General features: G+C 42.2%; 1 long non-coding RNA gene across 3 annotated transcripts in view; it reads left to right on the top strand.

Moving 5' to 3' along the window:
- LOC106008792 (uncharacterized) overlaps positions 1-13417 on the top strand; it is a 100114-nt gene that overhangs the window by 51990 nt on the left and 34707 nt on the right. For all 3 annotated transcript variants that reach the window (XR_015441527.1, XR_015441529.1, XR_002392115.2), the window contains one exon: positions 523-679. This is a non-coding gene — a long non-coding RNA (uncharacterized LOC106008792). The remainder of the gene's footprint in view (positions 1-522; positions 680-13417) is intronic.

Here is a 13417-nt window from a genome sequence, read left to right as displayed (position 1 = left end):
AAGTGTTTTTTTTTTTGGTACCGGAGATCAAACTCGGGTCCTTGCGCTTGGGAGGCAGGCAGGTGGCAGAACCACTGAGCTAAATCCCTGGCCTCCAAAGCATGCAAGTCTTAAGTGTAGAGCTTTCGAAGTTCCAACCCCCATCTTGAATATGCTGTTTTGTTTACCAGTCTTGCCAGGCCAGTGACAAAAGTAGGTAATGTACAGTAAGCTGGAGGCTGACTTTTTTTACTACTGATTAAAAAATATTGATTGGTACAGTCATTTATCATCACCATCTCTTCCCCATGGATGTCTGCCATCATGCTTTTCATGCTAGACCCGATTTTCAGTTGTCCCTAAGATCACTGTTTCTCTTGTGTAGCGCCCTCCTCTTGGATGTGGGTAGGATGTGGGACTTCTAACCAACACAATATGGCTGGGGCGATGGGGGGTGAGTGATTGCATGTGAGTGATTAGAGGATTAATTACAGAAAAGTTTAGAACCTGTCTCCCTCCCTTCCTCCCTTGCTTGCTTTGAAGAATCCAAGTTGGGAAACCTCAAGTGGCAAGGAACTATTTTACCCTCAGGCAACAACCAGAAAGAAGCGGAAGCTATCAGTCCTACAACCACAGGGAACTGACTTCTGCCTGCAGCCTGGATGAGGTTGAAAGCAGATCTTTCTCAACCGAAAGTGAGGTAAGGTGTCGGCCCTAGGTGATACTTAACTGCATCCTCATGAGATCCTAACCAGACACCTCCACTAAGCTATGCCTGGAATCCTGGCTCACAGAAATTGGGAGTTATAAATGCCTTGCTTTAAGCAGCTAAACCTGTGGTGACATTGACCTTTAGAAGTACCGAGGATTCTCTCTTCCCACTGTCCCTGACAGGTATGTATTCTCAAGAGATGGATCTTCAAGGCAAGATCATTAAAAGCTGACAACAGCATACCTCTCAAATGCTGATTTATGATTCAGTTTACAGGCACAAGACCTGGGACAGAAGCCCTGTTACATTGAACCAAGTGAAATCACCCTTTCAGTGAACCTAAAATGGAACATCAGGAATTCCACGGACATAGATACTTCTTGACTCTTCCACAAGGAGGCATCAGCTTTGATTAAGGCACTTAATCTCACTGTTTCTTCTTCCTTCCTATCAAATCAGGAGTAATAATAGCTAAGATGTTTTACACTTTTACCCACTTTATCTCACTCCATCCTCACAGTGCTGACGGCAGGTATTATTACTTCCACTTTCAGAAAAGAAATCGAGGCTCAAAAAGAAAAATAACAAGAAGTTACATGGTAGCACAGGCAGGATGCAAACTGGCCGGAGCTGACTCCAGGGCTCATGCTTTTGAATGCACTGTGCTACAATTCTTCCATCTCGGCGTGCGACAGTGCCGTCTCAAAAAAGTCAGGCTTTGTGTAGACAGATCGGGGCGTGAATGTAGTTTTACTCTCATGTATCACGTGGGAAAGTTACTTCTCTAGACTTCAATTTGCTGGTCTAAAATTTGTGGCTAACAATAGCTATCTCTTAAGAGTCTTTTGATACTCAGTTGAGTTCATGCTACAGAGACCATAATAACCAGTGAGAAAATGCAAATATATTTACTAATATCATGAAGTCAAAATGAGTTTATATGAATGAAAGTGCGGCTGAACTAGTAGCCTGGTATATTGTAACATTTATTGCAAATGTGTAGCCCTTAATTATTTAGAAAATGGAGAACTACTTACATAATTAGTATGAATCACTGCAATGACCAACTAATTAAGTAGTAGGTCCAAGAGAATTAGCCAAAGAAAGAAAAAGAGTAAAATATTTTACTGTCATCAGAGCAGATGAACATTTTGTAGACAAAAACGAACAGGTTTTTGATCTGGACAAGTCCCAGACTGAAGCCACACACACACACACACACACATGGACTTCCTAGTGATCCGTGAGCACCAGCATCCAGCATTTCACTTCCTCTTTTGGTTCATAACTAGTTGTTTAGGCAAAGCTTATCAGACAAATAATCTGGAGGGAGAAGGAGGATGGTGAGCGAGAGTGACATCATCTGACTTCAGTTTTGAAATAACACCCTGTCACTTGGATTGAGAAGAGACAAAGTAGAAAACAGCAGGCAGAAGGTTATTATAATCTAAGAAAGCTGTGGGTCAATATGACTGCAGTAGAGATGAGGAGAGGACTGTTTGAGTTTGGATTTGCTTTAAAGGTAGAGACACCAAGAGTTGCTCATGGATTTTTAAAAAAAATTTATTTTATTGGTATAATTTAGGTATACAATATAATGACATTCATCATTGAAAATTTGCACCTTTACATAAGCACTCTTGGCTCTTATTTTTCCCCCTTCCCCTGCCCTCCCTAAATCCCTCCATCGCTCCCTATTTACAAAGATTTTGTATTTTTTCATTTTCTCATATTAATTCCATTCCCTTCTTTCCTTTTCCCCACCCCTCCCACTTCCCCTTCCCCTATGATCCTTTTCTTCCTATTTCACATTATCTATTATACCATTTAGAACTTATTTACACTTTCAGTTTCTCACTCTAGAGAAACAATTCGGTATTTATACATGTGTGTCCTATTTATTTCACATAAGAGTATTACCTCAATGTGCATCCATTTAGCTATAAATGTCTCTAATTTCTCATTTTTTATAGCTGAGTAGTACTCCATTTTATAAAAAAACCACATTTTCTTTATCCAGTCTCCAGTTGATGGGCATTTGAGCTGCTTCCAAGTCTTAGCTATTACAAACTGTGCTGCTATGAACATGGGTGTACATATATCGCTGTGGTATGATTCTTTTAATTCTTTTGGGAAGATACCCAGCAGGGGAATAGCTGGGTAAAATGGGACTTCCAGTCCTAATTCTTTGAGGTATCTCCATAGTGATTTCCACAGTGGTTGCATCAGTCTACACTCCCACCAGCAGTGGAGCAGTATTCCTCTTTCCCCGCCAGCGTTTGTTGTTGGTTGATTTCATGATAGCAGTCATTCTTTCTGGAGTGAGGTGGAATCTCAGCGTTGTTTTCATCTACATCTCTCAAATGACCAGTGATGTTGAACATTTTATCATGTATTTATTTGCTATTTCTACTTCTTTGTCTGAGAAATGTCTGTTCATTTCAGATGGCCATTTTTGGATTGGGTCTTTAAATTTGGGAGGTCTGATATTTTAAAGTTCTTAATAGATTTGAGATAGTAGACCTTTGCTGAGGAACAGCAGGTGAAAATTTTTTCCTGCATTGTGAGTTGTCTCTTCACACTGCTGGTGGTTTCTCTTGCTGTGCAGAAACTTTTTAATAGGAAGAGATCCCACTTGTTGATTGTTTGTGCTAGTTCACGGGCAACTGAGGTTTTGTTCATAAAATCTTTTCTTACACCAATGTCATCAAGAGTTCTACCTAACCTCTGTTCCAGCCGGTTCAGCATTTCTATTTTAATATTTAGATCTTTGATCCATTTCAATTTTAGTTTAGTACATTTTGAGAGATATGGGTCTAGTTTTAATCTTTGGCAAGTTGAAACCCAGTTTTCCCAGCACCATTTATTAAAAAGGCTAACATTCCTCCAGTGAGGGTGTTTGGCTCCTTTGTTGAAGATGAGGTAGCTGAGTGTGTCTGGAGCTGTTTCTGCACCTTCTATTCTGTTGCACTGGTCCTCAGGTTTGTTTCTTTGCCAGTACCATGCTGTTTTTATCACAGTATCTTTGTAGTATAGTTTCAAGTTGGGGGTTGTGATACCCCCTGCCATTTCTCTGTTACCTAGAATTGCTTTTGCTATTCTCGGCCTCTTTTTGTTCCAAATGAATTTTTGCATTGTTTTCTCAAGGTCTTTGGAGTATGCTGCTGGTATCTCCATTGAGATTGCATTGAATCTACATAGCAATTTTGGAAGTATGGCCATTTTCACTATGTTGATTCTTCCTACCCAGAAGCAAGGGACGTCTTTCCATTTTCTGATATCATCTTCAATCTCTCTTTTCAGAGAGCTATAGTTTTCAGAGAAGAGGGTTTTGATTTCTTTTGTTAGGTTGATTCCTCGTATTTCAGTTTTTGGATGCTATTGTGAAAGGAATTGTTTGCCCTATTTCTCTCTCAGGGAGTCTTTTGTTTGTGTACAGAGAAGCTATTGAGTTTTTTGTGTTGACCTTGTATTCAGCTACTTTACTGAATTTGGTTATTAAATCTAGAAGACTTTTGGTGGAGTTCTTGGGATCTTCAATATAGAGTATCATGTCATCTGCAAATAATGACAATTTGACTTCATTTCCTACCTTTATTCCTTTTATTTCTTTCTCTTGTCTAATTTCCATGGCACATGTTTCCAAAACCATATTGAACAAGAGTTGTAACAGTGAACATCCTTGTCTTGTTCCTGATTTTAGTGTGAAAGATTTCAGTTTTTGACCATTTAGTATGATATTGGCTATTAGTTTTTCATAGATGGCTTTTGTGAGATTGCGGTAGAGACCATATATACCAATTTTTTGTAGGGTTTTTATCATAGATGCGTGTTGGATTTTGTCAAATGCTTTTTCTGCATCTACCGAGATTATCATATGTTTTTTGTCCTTGGCTCTATTGATTGATTTGCATATGTTAAAGCATCCCTGTATCCTTGGGATGAATCCCACTTGCTCAGGGTGTATGATCTTCTTGAGGATCTTCTGCATTCTATTTGCCAGAATCTTATTAAGGATTTTTGCATCTATGTCCATTAGTGAGATTGGCCTATAGTTCTCTTTTTCAGTTGGGTCTTTCTCTGCTTTGGGGATCAAGGTGATGCTTGCTTCCAGGAATGAATTTGGGAGTATTGCTTCCCTTTCAAATTCATTGAAGTTTAAACAGTAGTGGCAGTAGTTCCTCTCTAAATGTCTTGCAGAATCCAGCAGTGAAGTCATCAGGAACTGGGCTTTTCTTAGTTAGTAAGTTTTTAATTAATTTTCAATTTCATTGGTTGATATTGGGTTGGTTAGAACTTTAGGTCTTCTTCATTCAACTTTGCTAATTCATAAGTATCTAGGAATCTGTCCATTTCTTCTGTGTTTTCCATCTTATTGGCATATAGGTTCTGGAGGTAGGTACTGATGATCCTCTGGATTTCTGCTGGGTCCATTGCAATTTCATCCTTTTCATTCCTAATTGCATGGATTTGGGCCTTTTCTTTCCTTTTTCTGACAAGGTTGGCTAAGGGTTTGTCAATTTTGTTTATTCTTTTGACAAACCAACTCCTGGCTTCATTAATTTTTTGGGTCATTCTCTTAGTCTCCATTGCATTGATTTCTGGTCTGATCTTTATAATTTCTTCCCTTGTATGAGCTTTCGGTTTGTCCTGCTCTTCTTTTTCTAGAAGCTTGAGGTTCAGCATCAGGTTGTTTAATTCAGCTCACTGTTTTGCTAATAGGAGTATTCACTGCTATGAAGTTCCCTTGTAAGACTGCTTTCATTGTGTCCCATAGTTTCCGATATGTTGTATTGTCATTGTCATTTAATTGTAGGAACTGTCTGATTTCTTCTTTAATTTCCTCTGTGACCCATTGGTTATTCAGAAGTGTGTTATTCAATTTCCATGTGTTTATGTAATTTTTGTGGCTTCTTTTGCTATTGATGTCCAATTTCATCCCACTTTGGTCTGATAATATACAGGAGATAACTTCAGTTCCTTTGCACTTAGTTAAATATGTTCTATGGGCGAGTATGTGGTCTCTTTTGGAGAACAACCTATGTGCAGCTGAAAAGAATGTGTATTCTGATTTTGTGGGGTGGAACACTCTGTAAACATCTGTTAAGTTCATTTGTTCAAGAGTTCTATTGAGTTCTAATATTTCATTACTTATTTTTTAGTTGATCTATCTTTTTGTGACAGTGTGGTTATGAAGTCCCCCACTACTATTGTATTAGTGCATATATGACTTTTCATATCCGTTAGTATTTGTTTTATATAGTTGGGTGCACTAGTGTTTGGTGCACAGATATTTATGTTTATCATCTCTTCCTGTTGTATTCTTCTCTTTACAAGGATGTAGTGTCCTTCTTTGTCTCTCTTAATCAGTGTTGGTTTGAAATCCACTTGATCTTCAAAGAGGATAGCTACTCTTGCTGTTTTTTGGTTTCCCATCACATGCAGTATTGTTTTCCACCCTTTAACTTTCAGTCTATGAATTTCTTTTTGAATTAAGTGTGTTTCTTGTATACAGCATATTGTTGAATCTTGCTTCTTGACCCATCCTGCCAGTCTATTTCTTTTGATTGTTGAATTGAGACCATTAACATTGATGGTTATAACTGATATGTATTGACTTATCATTGTCACAACTTTTTTCTTTTTGTTGGATTCTCCACTTTTGCATTTAATTTCTTGTTGTGCCTGACAGATTCATTCTGCTGTGCTTCCTGGGGTTGTGATCCTCATTGTCTGTTCTTAGTATATTATCTAAAATTTTTTGGAATGCTGGTTTGGTATTCATGAAGTTCCTAAGGTGGTCTTTGTCATGAAAGTAACTTATTTCTCCATCAATTTTGAAAGATAATTTTGCAGGGTGCATTAATCATCTGGGTTGGTGGCTGTTTTCCTTTAGGGCTTGGAACACGCCACTCCAAGCTCTTCTTCCCTTGAGAGTTTGTGTTGAGAAGTCTGCTGTGATTCTGATGGGCTTTCCTTTGTATGTGATTTGTTTCTTTTTTCTAGCCGCTTGTAGAACTTTGTTCTTCTGTTGGGTTTCTGGAATCTTAACAATTATATGTCTATGTGTAGATGTTTTTTGATGAAGGCTACTTGGAGTCCTATATGCCTCACTGCTTGGGAAGTTTTCTGACATTACTTTTGTGAAAAGTTTTTTTTAATGTCATCTGCACTCTCTCCTGTTTCTTCATTGACTCCAACCAGTCTTATGTTATTCTTCTTTGCATCATCTAGCAGCTGCTGGATTGATTTGTCATGTTCCCTTACAATTTTGAAGCAATTTTTCTTTTCTTGTCACTAATTGCAATCTTATCTTCTATATCTTAAATTCTGTCCTCACATTGGCCCATTTGGCTGTGTAGACTTTCAGTGGAGTTTTTAATCTCCTGGAAATCTGTTTGTATCTGTTTTTTGGATTCCATTTGTTTCCCATGTTGGGATTCCATCATGTTGCTCAGCTCCTCTATTTTTTTATCTGTGTCTTCTAAATTTATTATTCATGTCTTGCAGTATGGGCACAATCTCTGCTGTTATGTGAGAAATTATTTCTGATTTCATTTTTTCCAGATCCACTTTTGTTGCCAGTTCAGGGAGTCCAGGTTGTTGAGTATCAGAGTGTTCTGTATCATTTCCCTTTGGTGCTGCTGTAGGTTATCTGGAAGTCTGGTTTTGAGACTTGTTTACATGTCTTCTCATTTCGATGTGTGTGGGGGGGTGCTATTGTTGCCTGCATGGCTCACTTCCTCTGTGCTGGGAGCAGTGCAACAGCATCCTGGAATCCCCTTCCTCTGGGTGCTCATGGATTTTATATGGGGAGATGAAAGAAAGTACTGGGGGAGCGAGGAAGGGGGAGAGAGAAGTAGGAAGGAGAGAAGCATAGGAAGGAGAGAAGGAGCAAGGACAAGGTTGGGGGAAGCACAAGAAGAATAGAGAAGAGAGGTTGAGGTCGATTAAAGATGACTATGGATTCTGAGCCCCTGGAAGGATGGAGTTGCTGCTTACTGAGATGGGGATAACTGCTTGAGAGCTGGTCGAAGCACAGGAGTAGGCTAAACCCTGTAGGTGCTGCATGCTAGGCTCAGCTGTCTGTTAATGTTTGCACAGAGCTGGAACAGGCAGTAACAAGCTGCAAGCTGAGGCCTGTGCTTAGTTGTTGGTATGCATTTGGTACTTGATATGAAGCCAGTTGCTGTCTAAACCAGGAGCCTTGAGGTGCTCTCTAAGGGACGGCAGGTCCACAGAGTGGTGATGATGGCCTGGAAATGGGTGGGAGGGTGGAGGTCGTGGGAAGGGGATGAGTCACAGTCAGTCAGTGGGGTTGAGGAGGCAGGGCATCAGGGCGTGACTGCAGGGCTGGTCACCTGAGGATGCAGAATGGAACTGGTGGCTCCAGAGAGGGGATGACTGGAGGAGATGCAGTTGTGTGCTCTTCAGGTCTCCTCCAGGACACAGTGGAGCTGTGGGGCACTTGAGAGTGGGCAAAGCTGTGTAGTGCCAATGGGGGCTCATCAGGGAGCACAAACACCCTGAATTCCTAAAGGAAAAATGTAAGAGGCAGTGATGGTACAGGAGGGTGTAGCTGGGCCAGGAAGGCACGAGCTCTCTAAGGCCATAATCCCCAAACTCTGGCCTTAAGGCTGCTGCCATCTTTCTTCTTACTGCTCAGTGTTATCCAGGCAGCAGCTAAGACTGAGCAGGTGGAGAGCTGAGGATGAAGTCATCAAATGTCTTGGTCACTACCTTCATCACTGAGACACAGTACCTGACACCTGCAGACTAAAGGGGAAGGGGTTATTTTGGCTTACAGTTTATAGAGGTTTCATCCATAGTCCACTGGCTCCAAGGCAGGGCACCTTGGCGGTGGGGGGGGGGGCGATCACAGAGGAAAAGCTGCTCACCTCAGGGAAGCCAGGAAGCAGAGAGAAGGGAGGAGCTGGGAAGGGAGATGGACCTTCCAGGTCATGCCCACAGTGACCTATGAGGCCTCTTCCAAAAGATCCCGCCTCCATAACACAACCCTTATTCCCCAGCCCTGTCTGGGAGCACACAAGGCTTTGGGGGACATTTCAGATCTAAACCATAACCAGGAGCTAGATGACAAGGGAGAACAACAGAGTGGGAGGTACCAGATAAGTGGTTCTTAAAGCCTTCTCAGTCCTACTTTGGGGGGAAGTTCAAGGTCCTCTTTCAAGGTCCACCTCAGTAGATGGTGAGAGGCAGAGACTCTCTGTTCTCTTACCTCGGGGAGCCCGCAGCAGGTTTACAGTCTTCCAGCTTGAGAGTCAAGCAAGTGGGGCACAGAGGAAGAGGGAGGACCTTTCCTGCTGCTGCAGATCACGGCTGTCTCCTTCAGGGACTGCCCCTGCCACCTCCTCCTCTCAGTGACCTGATTCAGGACAGGCTCTGCTACATCCTCAGGGGTGGCAGACTCTGTGGCCCAAACCGGGGTCAGAGGATGATGACCTGGGGCCATGTGGCTCCTGCCACAGCTGACAGGAGCACAGCCACACCCACTCACTGTTGGCCGAGTTCCTGCTGTAATGGTGGACTCAGAGGCTGGCAATAGAGAACTCAAGTTCCAGTAGCCTAAATATTTTATTGTGTAACTCTTTACAAGAAAAAAGAACTTGTATTTCCTGGCCAAAATATAATCAACATGCCTGGATCCAAGCTAGTTACCCTAAGAAGTTCCCGTGAGGTATCCCCAATCCTTAAGACAATAGAAGAGAGAATTCTGAGAGAGTTAGTGTTCACTAGGTGCAAGGTATTTGAATGGAGAAAAGTTCCAGCATTGATTTTTTGGGAATAACGTTTATTTGTGCTGGTGCCTTTTTTGAAAACCCAGGCCCAGCCTTAAGGTAGACCCTTGTGTCGCTACAATAGTCCCCTCCCTGCAGAGTTCTCTGACATTGTGGAGCACACCCCTGTGAAAGGCCTGATTTAGAGGTACACTGTGTGCATCCTAAGTTGCTAGGAATTGGAAGTATTTCCAAAGCTTAGTGTTGAAAACATTTGTATCAACTATAAAATAATATGCTGGCCTTAGTACGGGTGTGTGTGGGGCGGGGGGCTGGCGGGAAGAACTGAGAAAAACTGAAAACGAGAAAGGCAAAACCCAGCTGGCTCCACTATTTTGGGATTTGGAAACATCTAATACATCCAAACTTTGAAAACACTTTGTGACAATGTGTTGGAACATGAAAAAGAGAAAAGCTGAAATGGGGAATTATGTTTGTAATATGCAGTTACTGTTCTCATCACAGATGATTTCACCATCGGTGGCCCTTCACAACATCTGGGCTGGGCGTCATCTCAAGTCTTCCTTAGTTGTGCACAAACCCTTACTCTGTCAGCGCTTGCAGCTGCTTGACCCGAGCATCCTGAGTAGGAGTCAGTTCAAGCTATGCAGTTATAGGAGTTGCTTTTTTGGGGCCAGTGAGTCTGATGGGAGGTGTTCAAGGTGGGGTCCTACTGGTCCCAAGAAGGGCAAACGGTTCCCCATGGAAGCTGCGGTGGATGTCACTCGATCACTGCTGGTATAGAGTTAGTGCTAGCATGTCCACTGGATGGTAAAGCGAAGTGGGGGGGGAGATTGGGTCACTTAAAGCCCACTCAGGCTAACCCTCTAACCCTAAGCACTGAGCTCTGTTGTAACAGTTTAACTGCGACAAAAACAGGGATGTTTAGCAAGTCATTTCCTCTTCCTGAGCGCAGGCAGCCTCCCCTGAACCCTCAAAGGTCTGTACTCTCTCGCCTTTCCTGGCCTCCCACGGGCCAGTGTGGAAGATGTTGGTGTCACAGGGTGGGAGGAGCTTGGACTCCTGAGTCCTTTCTTGGAGAGATGTCAACCTTTGTATGGAACTGTGATGTTTGCAGAAAATAAAACTTTTCATTCTGTTAACAGCACTCAGATTTGGGGCTGTTTGTTGCAGCAGTTGTTATCTATTTCAATACATTTGCCTTGCATGGTTAAATTAGATAAAAGTAATTAATTTTAGGAAAGGAATACCTTAAGTTGAAAAATGACTTCTGATGGAGCAATGAACATGAATGAACAAAAGCCGCATGTATATAGTTACAAATTTAATGTTCATCAAAAAATGTGAATCACACAAAAATACATACCATATGATACCATTCCTACAGTGCTGGAAATACAAATAAAACTCAATGCTACAGTGTTTAGTAATTCAAATATATGCGGTAAAATTGAAAAACAAGGCAAAATGTAAGATGTTAACCCAGGGAGGGCAGCCTCAGGAATGCTATTAGGAAGAAAACCAAAGTTCAAAACTTTTGGCAACATCTAATTTCTTAAACTTGGTTTATGGTACAATAGCATTTATTTAATATTGTTTTTTTTTTTTGGGCCGGAGATCGAACTCGGGACCTTGTGCTTGCGAGGCAGGCACCGGAACCACTGAGCTAAATCCCCGGGCCCATTTATTTAATATTCTTTATAACAAATATTCAATATGTATCATTTTGTATCGATGAAAAATACGAGGAAGTAACATTGGCTCATTTAACTTGCCAATTCAATCATATATATACACTGGACATTTAACTACATACAATTGTATCACAAGCACTCAATTGTGGTTGGCTCAGACACTCACTAGTGCAGTGTAATGCTGCACAATGCTACAGATTCAGAGATGCATGCATTACTGCAGAGGGCTGTAGATACAGAACCTTGAATCTGAGAGATTTGATGGGTTTTCCTGGCTGACTTTGAAACGAAAACCTTCCAGAAGAGCTCACTCTGGAGTTTGGGCTGTGTCATGAGGAAGAGTCCCCTGAACCGAGTCCCCAGGTCTGGATCGGTTCAAGGCCACCTTGTGGGATTTCAAAACTGTGCCAGTTATTGTTCATTTGTGCGTAGGTGAGGGCACCCAAGCTAACAGGACTTTGCATTTGTTTTAGCCTGGAATTAAACAACTTGTCTGGGTGCAGTACTCAGGTATTTCATGCTGATTAGAAATGCTGGTTGCAATTTATCTATCTTTGATTAATTAAACATAAGAAAACCCGATTTGTCACTAGTCTCCACATGGAAGACTAAATTTATCAAAGCACGAGGCTCATGGGCAGAAATTAATAAAAAGAATTTCACCAATACATGTTGGTGAAAAGTTTAGAAACAGTGTACTGCATTAATTTAAATTCAGATTCCTTTTGAATTCATCAGGTTTGTTAACCATTCATTCATTCATTCATTATTCAGGCAAGCAATATTTACTGAGGCCACCTCTATGTCAGATGTTCTAAGAACTAGGAGTAGAATGATGAGCAAAGCCCTTGCCTCTGCCCTTGAGGAACTAGCAGCCCTGGGGTTGGTACTGTTGACAATGGAAAAAGGAGGCATAGAGCACAGAGGTCAAAAACCACTGCAAATGGGGTCAGTCAGATCTGGTTTAAGGCCCTCCTTGGTCCTTTAGCAATTGCAGAAAGTTGGGCAAGGGATTTAACTTCTCAAAGCCTCAACTTTGCCTTCTGTGAAATGGGATAGCAGCATCTTGCTCACAGGATCCCTGCAAAGAGCTAATGAGTTTGTCCACACTCGACACCTGTCTGTATGAGACTTAATCCATTAGGTCTCACAGGCCAGTTTCCACATCTCATCTAAACCCCTGGGAAACCTGGAGGTAGTGTTTGCTATTGTCTTCTCTTGGAAATTTGAAAGTGAGTCAGAGAGGGGGACAGATCTCCTTGGGTGAGCGTGGTGCTTGGGAGCAGAGCTGCTGGGAACTCGACCCTGTGCTGCTCACCACCAGCCTGGGCTGTCTGCAGCCTCGTGGCTCCTCTGACAACCCGGATTTTTATGCCAAGGGATCAGCAATTCTCAGCCGGGCACAGATGAGGTGATGGTGCTGTCCCGGGAGGTAGATCAGTCCCAGGAGCCGGGAGCCAAGTTTGAAAAATGTAATCTCTTTGACTTGCTTTTATGAAGAAACATAATATCTTAGCATTTCTTTATCTACTCCATAATTTATTTTGCAATGTCAGATTAGTAGAAAAGAGGGATTTGTCTTTACACAATGAGTGTGTGGTTTAAACTATAGGGTGAACTCAAATCTTCTGGAATCTTCTCTGGCAAAGGTCCTTGTCTTGGCTTTCCAGCAGCTGGTGGGTCTCACCTGCAGGGCCCATGGGAGAGTTCAGGGAACTGAAATGTGCTTAAAAAGTGTGGCTTTAGTGAAGCTGACAGAATCTGCTTACTAATAAAGACATCTGTGTGGCACTGGGTGGGAGGGCTGCCTTTAATACTGTAGTTGATCTACTCCCAGTGAGCCATGTGAGCTGTCCCTGCTAATTATCATAGCTGGCTGGTTGCATTCACAGTGAAAGATCTTCTGGGGGAAAATGTACTGCTTCCCACTGTTTCCAAGAAGTCACTGAATTATGACATATGATGGTCATTTCATGAGCCACAGTGAAGATAGCAGAGAAACTTTCCAGCAAAGGAGTGAGTCTCTCCACAAAGAACTGGCCTGAGGACAGCAGCAGGGAGCCAGTGGGTGCTCCAGGCACCAGGTCTCTGCTCTGGGGAGGAAAATGGCAGGGGAGAGGCTGCTTCAGTTATGGACCCCAGGACACAGCACCTCTGATCTGTGGTCTTAGGGTAGGCAGAGAAGGAGCCAACACTGTGCTCCTGTGCAGGCCTGGTGAGGTCTGTGGAGGTCTGGCATCGATGCCTCTGAAAGCTACAGCCTGGGTCAAGAA

This window comes from Heterocephalus glaber, unplaced genomic scaffold, assembly GCF_053883595.1.
Source record: "Heterocephalus glaber isolate CG9 unplaced genomic scaffold, H.glaber_assembly_v1.0 deba00000281, whole genome shotgun sequence".
Classification (NCBI taxonomy): domain Eukaryota; kingdom Metazoa; phylum Chordata; class Mammalia; order Rodentia; family Bathyergidae; genus Heterocephalus; species Heterocephalus glaber.
The sequence above is the reverse complement of the archived record's forward strand: the minus strand, read 5'-3'. Positions and strand labels throughout refer to the sequence as shown.